Below are 16,054 nucleotides of genomic sequence, written 5' to 3'. Positions count from 1 at the left end.
AGTGTCTGTCTTTGTTACTTGGTGTAAGAGTGTGTCTGTGTTACACGGTATCAGTGTGTGTCTGTGTCCCTTGGTGCTAGTGTGTGTCGTTGTTACTTGGTGTCCGTGTGTGTCTGTGTTACTGGGTGTCTGTGTATGTCTTTGTTACTGGGTGTCAGTGTATGTTTTTGTTACTTGGTGTAAGTCTGTGTCTGTGTTACTGGGTATCATTGTCTGTATTTGTTACTTGGTGTCAGTGTATGTCTTTGTTACTTGGTTTAAGTGTGTGTCTGTGTTACTGGTTGTCAGTGTATGTCTTTGTGACTTGGTGTCAGTGTATGTCTTTGTTTCTGGGTGTCAGTGTGTGTCTTTGTGACTTGGTGTCAGTGTATGTCTTTGTTACTTGCTGTAAGTGTGTGTCTGTGTTACTGGGTATCAGTGTATGTCTTTGTTACTGGGTGTCAGTGTTTGTCTTGGTTACTTGGTGTCATTGTATGTCTGAGTTGCTTGGTGTAAGTGTGTGTCTGTGTTACTGGGTGTCAGTGTGTGTCTGTGTCCCTTGGTGCTAGTGTGTGTCGTTGTTACTTGGTGTCCGTGTGTGTCTGTGTTACTAGGTGTCTGTGTACCTCTTTGTTTCTGGGTTTCAGTGTATGTTTTTGTTACTTGGTGTAAGTCTGTGTCTGTGTTACTGGGTATCAGTGTTTGTCTTTGTTACTTGGTGTCAGTGTATGTCTTTGTTACTTGGATTAAGTGTGTGTCTGTGTTACTGGTTGTCATTGTATGTCTTTGTGACTTGGTGTCAGTGTATGTCTTTCTTACTGGGTGTCAGTGTGTGTCTTTGTGAATTGGTGTCAGTGTATGTCTTTGTTACTTGTTGCAAGTGTGTGTCTGTGTTACTGGGTATCAGTGTATGTCTCTGTTACTTGGTGTCAGTGCATGTCAAAATACTTGGTGTAAGTGTATGACTTTATTCGTTGGTGTAACTCCCTGTCTTTGTTACTTGGGGTAATTGTATCACTGTGTTACTGGGTATCAGTGTATGTCTGTGTTACTGGGTAGCAGTGTATATCTTTGTGACTTGGTGTCATTGCATGTCTGTGTTGCTTGGTGTAAATGTGTGTCTCTGTTACTGGGTGTCAGTGTGTGTCTGTGTTACTTGGTGTAAGTGTGTGTCCTTGTTACTTGGTGTCCGTGTGTGTCTGTGTTACTGGGTGTCAGTGTATGTCTTTGTTACTGGCTGTCAGTGTATGTCTTTGTTACTTGGTGTAAGTGTGTGTCTGTGTTATTGGGTATCAGTGTCTGTCTTTGTTACTTGGTGTAAGTGTGTGTCTGTGTTACACGGTATCAATGTATGTCTTTGTTACTTGGTGTCAGTGTATGTCTTTGTTACTTGGTGCAAGTGTGTGTCTGTGTTACTGGGTGTCAGTGTATGTCTTTGTGACTTGGTGTCAGTGTATGTCTTTGTTACTGGGTGACAGTGTGTGTCTTTGTGACTTGGTGTCAGTATATGTCTTTGTTACTTGTTGTAAGTGTGCGGCTGTGTTACTGGGTATCAGTGTATGTCTGTGTTTCTTGGTGTAAGTGTGTGTCTGTGTTACTGGGTATCAGTGTATGTCTTTGTGACTTGGTATCAGTGTATGTCTTTGTTACTGGGTATCAGTGTATGTCTTTGTGACTTGGTGTCAGTGTATGTCTTTGTTACTGGGTGTCAGTGTGTGTCTTTGTGACTTTGTGTCATTGTATGTCTTTGTTACTTGGTGTAAGTGTGTGTCTGTGTTACTGGGTATCAGTGTATGTCTTTGTTACTTGGTGTCAGTGTATGTCAAAATACTTGGTGAAAGTGTATGTCTTTGTTACTTGGTGTAATTGTCTGTCTTTGTTAGTTGGTGTAAGTATATGTCTTTGTTACTTGGTGTCAGTGTATGTCTTTGCTACTTGGTGTCAGTGTATGTCTTTGTGACTTGGTGTCAGTGTATGTCTGTGTTACTGTTTATTAGTGCTTCTCTGTGTAACTGGGTGTCAGTGTGTGTTTGTTTGTGTTACTGGGTGTCAGTGTATGTCTTTGTTACTTGGTGTAAGTGTGTGTCTGTGTTACTGGGTGTCAGTGTCTGTCTTTGTGACTTGGTGTCTGTGCATGTCTGTGTTACTGTTTATTAGTGCTTCTCTGTGTTACTGGGTGTCAGTGTGTGTTTGTTTGTGTTACTTGGTGTCAGTGTATGTCTTTGTTACTTGGTGTATGTGTGTGTCTTTGATACTTGGTGTAATTGTATGGCTTTGTTACTTGGTGTCAGTGTATGTCTGTGTTACGTGGTGTAAGTGTATGTCTTTGTTACTCTGTGTAAGTGTGTGTCTGTGTTACTTGGTGTAAGTGTGTGTCTGTGCTACTGGATATCTGTGTATGTCTTTGTTACTTGGTGTCAGTGTATGTCTGTGTTACTTGGTATAAGTGTGTGTCTGTGTTACTGGGTGTCAGTGTGTGTCTGTGTTACTTGGTGTAAGTGTGTGTCTTTGTTACTTGGTGTCCGTGTGTGTCTCTGTTACTGGGTGTCAGTGCATGTCTTTGTTACTTTGTGTCAGTGCATATCTGTGTTACTTGGTGTAAGTGTGTGTCTTTGTTACTTGGTGTATTTGTATGTCTTTGTTACTTGGTGTAAGTGTGTGTCTGTGTTACTTGGTGTAAGTGTGTGTCTGTGTTCCTGGGTATCAGTGTATGTCTTTGTTACTTGGTGTCAGTGTATGTCTGTGTTACTTGGTGTAAGTGTGTGTCTGTGTCACTGGGTATCACTGTATGTCTTGGTTACTTTGTGTCATTGTATGTTTGCGTTGCTTGGTGTAAGTGTGTATCTGTGTTACTTGGTGTAAGTATGTGTCTGTGTTACTGGGTGTCAGTGTGTGTCTGTGTTCCTTGGTGCTAGTGTGTGTCGTTGTTGCTTGGTGTCCGTGTGTGTCTGTGTTTCTGGGTGTCTGTGTATGTCTTTGTTACTGGGTGTCAGTGCATGTTTTTGTAACTTGGTGTAATCTGTGTCTGTGTTACTGGGTATCAGTGTCTGTCTTTGTTACTTGGTGTAAGAGTGTGTCTGTGTTACACGGTATCAGTGTGTGTCTGTGTCCCTTGGTGCTAGTTGTGTCGTTGTTACTTGGTGTCCGTGTGTGTCTGTGTTACTGGGTGTCTGTGTATGTCTTTGTTACTGGGTGTCAGTGTATGTTTTTGTTACTTGGTGTAAGTCTGTGTCTGTGTTACTGGGTATCAGTGTCTGTATTTGTTACTTGGTGTCAGTGTATGTCTTTGTTACTTGGTTTAAGTGTGTGTCTGTGTTACTGGTTGTCAGTGTATGTCTTTGTGACTTGGTGTCAGTGTATGTCTTTGTTTCTGGGTGTCAGTGTGTGTCTTTGTGACTTGGTGTCAGTGTATGTCTTTGTTACTTGTTGTAAGTGTGTGTCTGTGTTACTGGGTATCAGTGTATGTCTTTGTTACTGGGTGTCAGTGTTTGTCTTGGTTACTTGGTGTCATTGTATGTCTGTGTTGCTTGGTGTAAGTGTGTGTCTGTGTTCCTGGGTGTCAGTGTGTGTCTGTGTCCCTTGGTGCTAGTGTGTGTCGTTGTTACTTGGTGTCCGTGTGTGTCTGTGTTACTGGTTGTCTGTGCACGTCTTTGTTTCTGGGTGTCAGTGTATGTTTTTGTTACTTGGTGTAAGTCTGTGTCTGTGTTACTGGGTATCAGTGTCTGTCTTTTTTACTTGGTGTCAGTGTATGTCTTTGTTACTTGTTGTAAGTGTGTGTCTGTGTTACTGGGTATCAGTGTATGTCTTTGTTACTGGGTGTCAGTGTTTGTCTTGGTTACTTGGTGTCATTGTATGTCTGTGTTGCTTGGTGTAAGTGTGTGTCTGTGTTACTGGGTGTCAGTGTGTGCCTGTGTCCCTTGGTGCTAGTGTGTGTCGTTGTTACTTGGTGTCCGTGTGTGTCTGTGTTACTGGTTGTCTGTGTACGTCTTTGTTTCTGGGTGTCAGTGTATGTTTTTGTTACCTGGTGTAAGTCTGTGTCTGTGTTACTGGGTATCAGTGTCTGTCTTTTTTACTTGGTGTCAGTGTTTGTCTTTGTTACTTGGTTTAAGTGTGTGTCTGTGTTACTGGCTGTCAGTGTATGTCTTTGTGACTTGGTGTCAGTGTATGTCTTTCTTACTGGGTGTCAGTGTGTGTCTTTGTGAATTGGTGTCAGTGTATGTCTTTGTTACTTGTTGTAAGTGTGTGTCTGTGTTACTGGGTATCAGTGTATGTCTTTGTTACTTGGTGTCAGTGCATGTCAAAGTACTTGGTGTAAGTGTATGACTTTATTCGTTGGTGTAACTCCCTGTCTTTGTTACTTGGTGTAATTGTATCACTGTGTTACTGGGTATCAGTGTATGTCTGTGTTACTGGGTATCAGTGTATGTCTTTGTGACTTGGTGTCATTGCATGTCTGTGTTGCTTGGTGTAAATGTGTGTCTCTGTTACTGGGTGTCAGTGTGTGTCTGTGTTACTTGGTGTAAGTGTGTGTCCTTGTTACTTGGTGTCCGTGTGTGTCTGTGTTACTGGGTGTCAGTGTATGTCTTTGTTACAGGGTGACAGTGTATGTCTTTGTTACTTGGTGTAAGTGTGTGTCTGTGTTACTGGGTATCAGTGTCTGTCTTTGTTACTTGGTGTAAGTGTGTGTCTGTGTTACACGGTATCAATGTTTGTCTTTGTTACTTGGTGTCAGTGTATGTCTTTGTTACTTGGTGCAAGTGTGTGTCTGTGTTACTGGGCGTCAGTGTATGTCTTTGTGACTTGGTGTCAGTGTATGTCTTTGTTACTGGGTGACAGTGTGTGTATTTGTGACTTGGTGTCAGTATATGTCTTTGTTACTTGTTGTAAGTGTGCGGCTGTGTTACTGGGTATCAGTGTATGTCTTTGTTACATGGTGTCAGTGTATGTCAATATACTTGGTGTAAGTGTGTGTCTTTGTGTCTTGGTGTAATTGACTGCCTTTGTTACTTGGTGTAAGTGTATCACTGTGTTACTGGGTATCAGTGTATGTCTATGTGACTTGGTGTCAGTGTGTGTCTGTGTTACTGGGTATCAGTGTATGTCTTTGTGACTTGGTATCAGTGTATGTCTTTGTTACTGGTGTCAGTGTGTGTCTGTGTTACTGGGTGTAAGTGTATGTCTTTGTGACTTGGTGTCAGTGTATGTCTTTGTTACTGGGTGTCAGTGTGTGTCTTTGTGACTTGGTGTCAGTGTCTGTCTTTGTTAATTGTTGTAAGTGTGTGTCTGTGCTACTCGGTATCAGTGTATGTCTTTGTTACTTGGTGTCAGGGTATGTCAAAACACTTGGTGTAAGTGTATGTCTTTGTTACTTGGTGTCAGTGTGTGTCTGTGTTACTGGGTATCAGTGTATGTCTTTGTGACTTGGTATCAGTGTATGTCTTTGTTACTGGGTGTCAGTGTATGTCTGTTACTGGGTATCAGTGTATGTCTTTGTGACTTGGTATCAGTGTATGTCTTTGTTACTGGGTGTCAGTGTATGTCTATGTTACTTGGTGTCAGTGTATGTCTTTGTTACTGTTTGTCAGTGTTTCTCTGTGTTGCTGGGTGTCAGTGTGTGTCTGTGACACTAGGTGTCATTAAATAGTTTTGTTTAGAGATGCAGCACTCTGTGCCGACCATCAACCACCCATTTATACTAATCCTACACTAATCCCGTATTCCTACCACATCCCCACCTATCCCTATATATTTCCCTACCACCTACCTATACTCGGGGCAATTTATGATGGCCAATTAACCTATCAACCTGCAAGTCTTTGGCATGTGGGAGGAAACCGGAGCAACTGGAGGAAACACACGCAGACACTGGGAGAACTTGCAAACTCCGCACAATCAGTACCCTGAATCGAACCCGGGTCCCTGGAGCTGTGAGGCTGCGGTGCTAACCAATGCGCCAATGTGCCCCCCCGCAGTGTGTGCCTTTGTTACTTGGTGTCAGTGTGTGTCTGTCTTACTGGGCATCAGTGTATGTCTTTGTGACTTGGTATCAGTGTATGTCTTTGTTACTGGGTGTCAGTGTGTTTCTGTGTTACTTGGTGTAAATGTGTGTCTTTGTTACTTGCTGTCCGTGTGTGTCTGTGTTACTGGGTGTCAGTGTATGCCTTTGTTACTTGGTGTCAGTGTATGACTTTGTTACTTGGTGTTAGTGTGAGTCTGTGTTACAGGGTATCAGTGCATGACTTTGTTACTTGGTGTAAGTGTGTGTCTGTGTTACTGGGTGTCAGTGCATGTCTTTGTTACTGGGTGTCAGTGTGTGTCTTTGTGACTTGGTGTCAGTGTATGTCTTTGTTACTTGGTGTAAGTGTGTGTCTGTATTACTGGGTATCAGTGTATGTCTTTGTTACTTGGTGTCAGTGTATGTCAAAATACTTGGTGAAAGTGTATGTCTTTGTTACTTGGTGTAATTGTCTGTCTTTGTTAGTTTGTGTAAGTATATGTCTTTGTTTCTTGGTGTCAGTGTATGTCTTTGCTACTTGGTGTCAGTGTATGTCTTTGTGACTTGGTGTCAGTGTATGTCTGTGTTACTGTTTATTACTGCTTCTCTGTGTAACTGGGTGTCATTGTGTGTTTGTTTGTGTTACTGGGTGTCAGTGTATGTCTTTGTTACTTGGTGTAAGTGTGTGTCTGTGTTACTGGGTGTCAGTGTCTGTCTTTGTGACTTGGTGTCTGTGCATGTCTGTGTTACTGTTTATTAGTGCTTCTCTTTGTTACTGGGTGTCAGTGTGTGTTTGTTTGTGTTACTTGGTGTCAGTGTATGTCTTTGTTACTTGGTGTATGTGTGTGTCTTTGATACTTGGTGTAATTGTATGTCTTTGTTACTTGGTGTCAGTGTATGTCTGTGTTACGTGGTGTAAGTGTATGTCTTTGTTACTCTGTGTAAGTGTGTGTCTGTGTTACTTGGTGTAAGTGTGTGTCTGTGTTACACGGTATCAATGTTTGTCTTTGTTACTTGGTGTCAGTGTATGTCTTTGTTACTTGGTGCAAGTGTGTGTCTGTGTTACTGGGCGTCAGTGTATGTCTTTGTGAATTGGTGTCAGTGTATGTCTTTGTTACTGGGTGACAGTGTGTGTCTTTGTTACTTGGTGTCAGTGTATGTCTTTGTTACTTGGTGCAAGTGTGTGTCTGTGTTACTGGGCGTCAGTGTATGTCTTTGTGACTTGGTGTCAGTGTATGTCTTTGTTACTGGGTGACAGTGTGTGTATTTGTGACTTGGTGTCAGTATATGTCTTTGTTACTTGTTGTAAGTGTGCGGCTGTGTTACTGGGTATCAGTGTATGTCTTTGTTACATGGTGTCAGTGTATGTCAATATACTTGGTGTAAGTGTGTGTCTTTGTGTCTTGGTGTAATTGACTGCCTTTGTTACTTGGTGTAAGTGTATCACTGTGTTACTGGGTATCAGTGTATGTCTATGTGACTTGGTGTCAGTGTGTGTCTGTGTTACTGGGTATCAGTGTATGTCTTTGTGACTTGGTATCAGTGTATGTCTTTGTTACTGGTGTCAGTGTGTGTCTGTGTTACTGGGTGTAAGTGTATGTCTTTGTGACTTGGTGTCAGTGTATGTCTTTGTTACTGGGTGTCAGTGTGTGTCTTTGTGACTTGGTGTCAGTGTCTGTCTTTGTTAATTGTTGTAAGTGTGTGTCTGTGCTACTCGGTATCAGTGTATGTCTTTGTTACTTGGTGTCAGGGTATGTCAAAACACTTGGTGTAAGTGTATGTCTTTGTTACTTGGTGTCAGTGTGTGTCTGTGTTACTGGGTATCAGTGTATGTCTTTGTGACTTGGTATCAGTGTATGTCTTTGTTACTGGGTGTCAGTGTATGTCTGTTACTGGGTATCAGTGTATGTCTTTGTGACTTGGTATCAGTGTATGTCTTTGTTACTGGGTGTCAGTGTATGTCTATGTTACTTGGTGTCAGTGTATGTCTTTGTTACTGTTTGTCAGTGTTTCTCTGTGTTGCTGGGTGTCAGTGTGTGTCTGTGACACTAGGTGTCATTAAATAGTTTTGTTTAGAGATGCAGCACTCTGTGCCGACCATCAACCACCCATTTATACTAATCCTACACTAATCCCGTATTCCTACCACATCCCCACCTATCCCTATATATTTCCCTACCACCTACCTATACTCGGGGCAATTTATGATGGCCAATTAACCTATCAACCTGCAAGTCTTTGGCATGTGGGAGGAAACCGGAGCAACTGGAGGAAACACACGCAGACACTGGGAGAACTTGCAAACTCCGCACAATCAGTACCCTGAATCGAACCCGGGTCCCTGGAGCTGTGAGGCTGCGGTGCTAACCAATGCGCCAATGTGCCCCCCCGCAGTGTGTGCCTTTGTTACTTGGTGTCAGTGTGTGTCTGTCTTACTGGGCATCAGTGTATGTCTTTGTGACTTGGTATCAGTGTATGTCTTTGTTACTGGGTGTCAGTGTGTTTCTGTGTTACTTGGTGTAAATGTGTGTCTTTGTTACTTGCTGTCCGTGTGTGTCTGTGTTACTGGGTGTCAGTGTATGCCTTTGTTACTTGGTGTCAGTGTATGACTTTGTTACTTGGTGTTAGTGTGAGTCTGTGTTACAGGGTATCAGTGCATGACTTTGTTACTTGGTGTAAGTGTGTGTCTGTGTTACTGGGTGTCAGTGCATGTCTTTGTTACTGGGTGTCAGTGTGTGTCTTTGTGACTTGGTGTCAGTGTATGTCTTTGTTACTTGGTGTAAGTGTGTGTCTGTGTTACTGGGTATCAGTGTATGTCTTTGTTACTTGGTGTCAGTGTATGTCAAAATACTTGGTGAAAGTGTATGTCTTTGTTACTTGGTGTAATTGTCTGTCTTTGTTAGTTTGTGTAAGTATATGTCTTTGTTTCTTGGTGTCAGTGTATGTCTTTGCTACTTGGTGTCAGTGTATGTCTTTGTGACTTGGTGTCAGTGTATGTCTGTGTTACTGTTTATTACTGCTTCTCTGTGTAACTGGGTGTCATTGTGTGTTTGTTTGTGTTACTGGGTGTCAGTGTATGTCTTTGTTACTTGGTGTAAGTGTGTGTCTGTGTTACTGGGTGTCAGTGTCTGTCTTTGTGACTTGGTGTCTGTGCATGTCTGTGTTACTGTTTATTAGTGCTTCTCTTTGTTACTGGGTGTCAGTGTGTGTTTGTTTGTGTTACTTGGTGTCAGTGTATGTCTTTGTTACTTGGTGTATGTGTGTGTCTTTGATACTTGGTGTAATTGTATGTCTTTGTTACTTGGTGTCAGTGTATGTCTGTGTTACGTGGTGTAAGTGTATGTCTTTGTTACTCTGTGTAAGTGTGTGTCTGTGTTACTTGGTGTAAGTGTGTGTCTGTGTTACACGGTATCAATGTTTGTCTTTGTTACTTGGTGTCAGTGTATGTCTTTGTTACTTGGTGCAAGTGTGTGTCTGTGTTACTGGGCGTCAGTGTATGTCTTTGTGAATTGGTGTCAGTGTATGTCTTTGTTACTGGGTGACAGTGTGTGTCTTTGTGACTTGGTGTCAGTATATGTCTTTGTTACTTGTTGTAAGTGTGCGGCTGTGTTACTGGGTATCAGTGTATGTCTTTGTTACATGGTGTCAGTGTATGTCAATATACTTGGTGTAAGTGTGTGTCTTTGTGTCTTGGAGTAATTGACTGCCTTTGTTACTTGGTGTAAGTGTATCACTGTTTTACTGGGTATCAGTGTATGTCTATGTGACTTGGTGTCAGTGTGTGTCTGTGTTACTGGGTTTCAGTGTATGTCTTTGTGACTTGGTATCAGTGTATGTCTTTGTTACTGGTGTCAGTGTGTGTCTGTGTTACTGGGTGTAAGTGTATGTCTTTGTGACTTGGTGTCAGTGTATGTCTTTGTTACTGGGTGTCAGTGTGTGTCTTTGTGACTTGGTGTCAGTGTCTGTCTTTGTTAATTGTTGTAAGTGTGTGTCTGTGCTACTCGGTATCAGTGTATGTCTTTGTTACTTGGTGTCAGGGTATGTCAAAATACTTGGTGTAAGTGTATGTCTTTGTTACTTGGTGTCAGTGTGTGTCTGTGACACTAGGTGTCATTAAATAGTTTTGTTTAGAGATGAAGCACTCTGTGCCGACCATCAACCACCCATTTATACTAATCCTACACTAATCCCGTATTCCTACCACATCCCCACCTATCCCTATATATTTCCCTACCACCTACCTATACTCGGGGCAATTTATGATGGCCAATTAACCTATCAACCTGCAAGTCTTTGGCATGTGGGAGGAAACCGGAGCAACTGGAGGAAACACACGCAGACACTGGGAGAACTTGCAAACTCCGCACAAGCAGTACCCTGAATCGAACCCGGGTCCCTGGAGCTGTGAGGCTGCGATGCTAACCAATGCGCCAATGTGCCCCCCCGCAGTGTGTGCCTTTGTTACTTGGTGTCAGTGTGTGTCTGTCTTACTGGGCATCAGTGTATGTCTTTGTGACTTGGTATCAGTGTATGTCTTTGTTACTGGGTGTCAGTGTGTTTCTGTGTTACTTGGTGTAAATGTGTGTCTTTGTTACTTGCTGTCCGTGTGTGTCTGTGTTACTGGGTGTCAGTGTATGCCTTTGTTACTTGGTGTCAGTGTATGACTTTGTTACTTGGTGTTAGTGTGAGTCTGTGTTACAGGGTATCAGTGCATGACTTTGTTACTTGGTGTAAGTGTGTGTCTGTGTTACTGGGTGTCAGTGCATGTCTTTGTTACTGGGTGTCAGTGTGTGTCTTTGTGACTTGGTGTCAGTGTATGTCTTTGTTACTTGGTGTAAGTGTGTGTCTGTGTTACTGGGTATCAGTGTATGTCTTTGTTACTTGGTGTCAGTGTATGTCAAAATACTTGGTGAAAGTGTATGTCTTTGTTACTTGGAGTAATTGTCTGTCTTTGTTAGTTTGTGTAAGTATATGTCTTTGTTTCTTGGTGTCAGTGTATGTCTTTGCTACTTGGTGTCAGTGTATGTCTTTGTGACTTGGTGTCAGTGTATGTCTGTGTTACTGTTTATTACTGCTTCTCTGTGTAACTGGGTGTCATTGTGTGTTTGTTTGTGTTACTGGGTGTCAGTGTATGTCTTTGTTACTTGGTGTAAGTGTGTGTCTGTGTTACTGGGTGTCAGTGTCTGTCTTTGTGACTTGGTGTCTGTGCATGTCTGTGTTACTGTTTATTAGTGCTTCTCTTTGTTACTGGGTGTCAGTGTGTGTTTGTTTGTGTTACTTGGTGTCAGTGTATGTCTTTGTTACTTGGTGTATGTGTGTGTCTTTGATACTTGGTGTAATTGTATGTCTTTGTTACTTGGTGTCAGTGTATGTCTGTGTTACGTGGTGTAAGTGTATGTCTTTGTTACTCTGTGTAAGTGTGTGTCTGTGTTACTTGGTGTAAGTGTGTGTCTGTGTTACACGGTATCAATGTTTGTCTTTGTTACTTGGTGTCAGTGTATGTCTTTGTTACTTGGTGCAAGTGTGTGTCTGTGTTACTGGGCGTCAGTGTATGTCTTTGTGAATTGGTGTCAGTGTATGTCTTTGTTACTGGGTGACAGTGTGTGTCTTTGTGACTTGGTGTCAGTATATGTCTTTGTTACTTGTTGTAAGTGTGCGGCTGTGTTACTGGGTATCAGTGTATGTCTTTGTTACATGGTGTCAGTGTATGTCAATATACTTGGTGTAAGTGTGTGTCTTTGTGTCTTGGAGTAATTGACTGCCTTTGTTACTTGGTGTAAGTGTATCACTGTTTTACTGGGTATCAGTGTATGTCTATGTGACTTGGTGTCAGTGTGTGTCTGTGTTACTGGGTTTCAGTGTATGTCTTTGTGACTTGGTATCAGTGTATGTCTTTGTTACTGGTGTCAGTGTGTGTCTGTGTTACTGGGTGTAAGTGTATGTCTTTGTGACTTGGTGTCAGTGTATGTCTTTGTTACTGGGTGTCAGTGTGTGTCTTTGTGACTTGGTGTCAGTGTCTGTCTTTGTTAATTGTTGTAAGTGTGTGTCTGTGCTACTCGGTATCAGTGTATGTCTTTGTTACTTGGTGTCAGGGTATGTCAAAATACTTGGTGTAAGTGTATGTCTTTGTTACTTGGTGTCAGTGTGTGTCTGTGACACTAGGTGTCATTAAATAGTTTTGTTTAGAGATGAAGCACTCTGTGCCGACCATCAACCACCCATTTATACTAATCCTACACTAATCCCGTATTCCTATCACATCCCCACCTATCCCTATATATTTCCCTACCACCTACCTATACTCGGGGCAATTTATGATGGCCAATTAACCTATCAACCTGCAAGTCTTTGGCATGTGGGAGGAAACCGGAGCAACTGGAGGAAACACACGCAGACACTGGGAGAACTTGCAAACTCCGCACAAGCAGCACCCTGAATCGAACCCGGGTCCCTGGAGCTGTGAGGCTGCGGTGCTAACCAATGCGCCAATGTGCCCCCCCGCAGTGTGTGCCTTTGTTACTTGGTGTCAGTGTGTGTCTGTCTTACTGGGCATCAGTGTATGTCTTTGTGACTTGGTATCAGTGTATGTCTTTGTTACTGGGTGTCAGTGTGTTTCTGTGTTACTTGGTGTAAATGTGTGTCTTTGTTACTTGCTGTCCGTGTGTGTCTGTGTTACTGGGTGTCAGTGTATGCCTTTGTTACTTGGTGTCAGTGTATGACTTTGTTACTTGGTGTTAGTGTGAGTCTGTGTTGCAGGGTATCAGTGCATGTCTTTGTTACTTGGTGTAAGTGTGTGCCTGTGTTACTGGGTGCCAGTGCATGTCTTTGTTACTGGGTTTCAGTGTGTGTCTTTGTGACTTGGTGTCAGTGTATGTCTTTGTTATTTGGTGTAAGTGTGTGTCTGTGTTACTGGGTATCAGTGTATGTCTTTGTTACTTGGTGTCAGTGTATGTCAAAATACTTGGTGAAATTGTATGTCTTTGTTACTTGGTGTAATTGTCTGTCTTTGTTAGTTGGTGTAAGTATATGTCATTGTTACTTGGTGTAAGTGTATGACTTTGCTACTTGGTGTAAGTGTATGTCTTTGTGACTTGGTGTCAGTGTATGTCTGTGTTACTGTTTAGTAGTGCTACTCTGTGTAACTGGGTGTCAGTGTGTGTTTGTTTGTGTTACTGGGTGTCAGTGTATGTCTTTGTTACTTGGTGTAAGTGTGTGTCTGTGTTACTGGGTGTCAGTGTCTGTCTTTGTGACTTGGTGTCTGTGCATGTCTGTGTTACTGTTTATTAGTGCTTCTCTGTGTTACTGGGTGTCAGTGTGTGTTTGTTTGTGTTACTTGGTGTCAGTGTATGTCTTTGTTACTTGGTGTATGTGTGTGTCTTTGATACTTGGTGTAATTGTATGTCTTTGTTACTTGGTGTCAGTGTATGTCTGTGTTACGTGGTGTAAGTGTATGTCTTTGTTACTCTGTGTAAGTGTGTGTCTGTGTTACTTGGTGTAAGTGTGTGTCTGTGCTACTGGATATCTGTGTATGTCTTTGTTACTTGGTGTCAGTGTATGTCTGTGTTACTTGGTATAAGTGTGTGTCTGTGTTACTGGGTGTCAGTGTGTGTCTTTGTTACTTGGTGTAAGTGTGTGTCTTTGTTACTTGGTGTCCGTGTGTGTCTCTGTTACTGGGTGTCAGTGCATGTCTTTGTTACTTTGTGTCAGTGCATATCTGTGTTACTTGGTGTAAGTGTGTGTCTTTGTTACTTGGTGTATTTGTATGTCTTTGTTACTTGGTGTAAGTGTGTGTCTGTGTTACTTGGTGTAAGTGTGTGTCTGTGTTCCTGGGTATCAGTGTATGTCTTTGTTACTTGGTGTCAGTGTATGTCTGTGTTACTTGGTGTAAGTGTGTGTCTGTGTCACTGGGTATCACTGTATGTCTTGGTTACTTTGTGTCATTGTATGTTTGCGTTGCTTGGTGTAAGTGTGTATCTGTGTTACTTGGTGTAAGTATGTGTCTGTGTTACTGGGTGTCAGTGTGTGTCTGTGTTCCTTGGTGCTAGTGTGTGTCGTTGTTGCTTGGTGTCCGTGTGTGTCTGTGTTTCTGGGTGTCTGTGTATGTCTTTGTTACTGGGTGTCAGTGCATGTTTTTGTAACATGGTGTAAGTCTGTGTCTGTGTTACTGGGTATCAGTGTCTGTCTTTGTTACTTGGTGTAAGAGTGTGTCTGTGTTACACGGTATCAGTGTGTGTCTGTGTCCCTTGGTGCTAGTGTGTGTCGTTGTTACTTGGTGTCCGTGTGTCTCTGTGTTACTGGGTGTCTGTGTATGTCTTTGTTACTGGGTGTCAGTGTATGTTTTTGTTACTTGGTGTAAGTCTGTGTCTGTGTTACTGGGTATCAGTGTCTGTATTTGTTACTTGGTGTCAGTGTATGTCTTTGTTACTTGGTTTAAGTGTGTGTCTGTGTTACTGGTTGTCAGTGTATGTCTTTGTGACCTGGTGTCAGTGTATGTCTTTGTTTCTGGGTGTCAGTGTGTGTCTTTGTGACTTGGTGTCAGTGTATGTCTTTGTTACTTGTTGTAAGTGTGTGTCTGTGTTACTGGGTATCAGTGTATGTCTTTGTTACTGGGTGTCAGTGTTTGTCTTGGTTACTTGGTGTCATTGTATGTCTGTGTTGCTTGGTGTAAGTGTGTGTCTGTGTTACTGGGTGTCAGTGTGTGTCTGTGTCCCTTGGTGCTAGTGTGTGTCGTTGTTACTTGGTGTCCGTGTGTGTCTGTGTTACTGGTTGTCTGTGTACGTCTTTGTTTCTGGGTGTCAGTGTATGTTTTTGTTACTTGGTGTAAGTCTGTGTCTGTGTTACTGGGTATCAGTGTCTGTCTTTTTTACTTGGTGTCAGTGTATGTCTTTGTTACTTGTTGTAAGTGTGTGTCTGTGTTACTGGGTATCAGTGTATGTCTTTGTTACTGGGTGTCAGTGTTTGTCTTGGTTACTTTGTGTCATTGTATGTCTGTGTTGCTTGGTGTAAGTGTGTGTCTGTGTTACTGGGTGTCAGTGTGTGTCTGTGTCCCTTGGTGCCAGCGTGTGTCGTTGTTACTTGGTGTCCGTGTGTGTCTGTGTTACTGGTTGTCTGTGTACGTCTTTGTTTCTGGGTGTCAGTGTATGTTTTTGTTACTTGGTGTAAGTCTGTGTCTGTGTAACTGGGTATCAGTGTCTGTCTTTTTTACTTGGTGTCAGTGTTTGTCTTTGTTACTTGGTTTAAGTGTGTGTCTGTGTTACTGGCTGTCAGTGTATGTCTTTGTGACTTGGTGTCAGTGTATGTCTTTCTTACTGGGTGTCAGTGTGTGTCTTTGTGAATTGGTGTCAGTGTATGTCTTTGTTACTTGTTGTAAGTGTGTGTCTGTGTTACTGGGTATCAGTGTATGTCTTTGTTACTTGGTGTCAGTGCATGTCAAAGTACTTGGTGTAAGTGTATGACTTTATTCGTTGGTGTAACTCCCTGTCTTTGTTACTTGGTGTAATTGTATCACTGTGTTACTGGGTATCAGTGCATGTCTGTGTTACTGGGTATCAGTGTATGTCTTTGTGACTTGGTGTCATTGCATGTCTGTGTTGCTTGGTGTAAATGTGTGTCTCTGTTACTGGGTGTCAGTGTGTGTCTGTGTTACTTGGTGTAAGTGTGTGTCCTTGTTACTTGGTGTCCGTGTGTGTCTGTGTTACTGGGTGTCAGTGTATGTCTTTGTTACTGGGTGTCAGTGTATGTCTTTGTTACTTGGTGTAAGTGTGTGTCTGTGTTACTGGGTATCAGTGTCTGTCTTTGTTACTTGGTGTAAGTGTGTGTCTGTGTTACACGGTATCAATGTTTGTCTTTGTTACTTGGTGTCAGTGTATGTCTTTGTTACTTGGTGCAAGTGTGTGTCTGTGTTACTGGGCTTCAGTGTATGTCTTTGTGACTTGGTGTCAGTGTATGTCTTTGTTACTGGGTGACAGTGTGTGTCTTTGTGACTTGGTGTCATTATATGTCTTTGTTACTTGTTGTAAGTGTGCGGCTGTGTTACTGGGTATCAGTGTATGTCTTTGTTACATGGTGTCAGTGTATGTC

This window comes from Heterodontus francisci, unplaced genomic scaffold (genome assembly GCF_036365525.1).
Source record: "Heterodontus francisci isolate sHetFra1 unplaced genomic scaffold, sHetFra1.hap1 HAP1_SCAFFOLD_89, whole genome shotgun sequence".
Lineage (NCBI taxonomy): Eukaryota > Metazoa > Chordata > Chondrichthyes > Heterodontiformes > Heterodontidae > Heterodontus > Heterodontus francisci.
Note: the sequence above shows the minus strand (reverse complement) of the source record.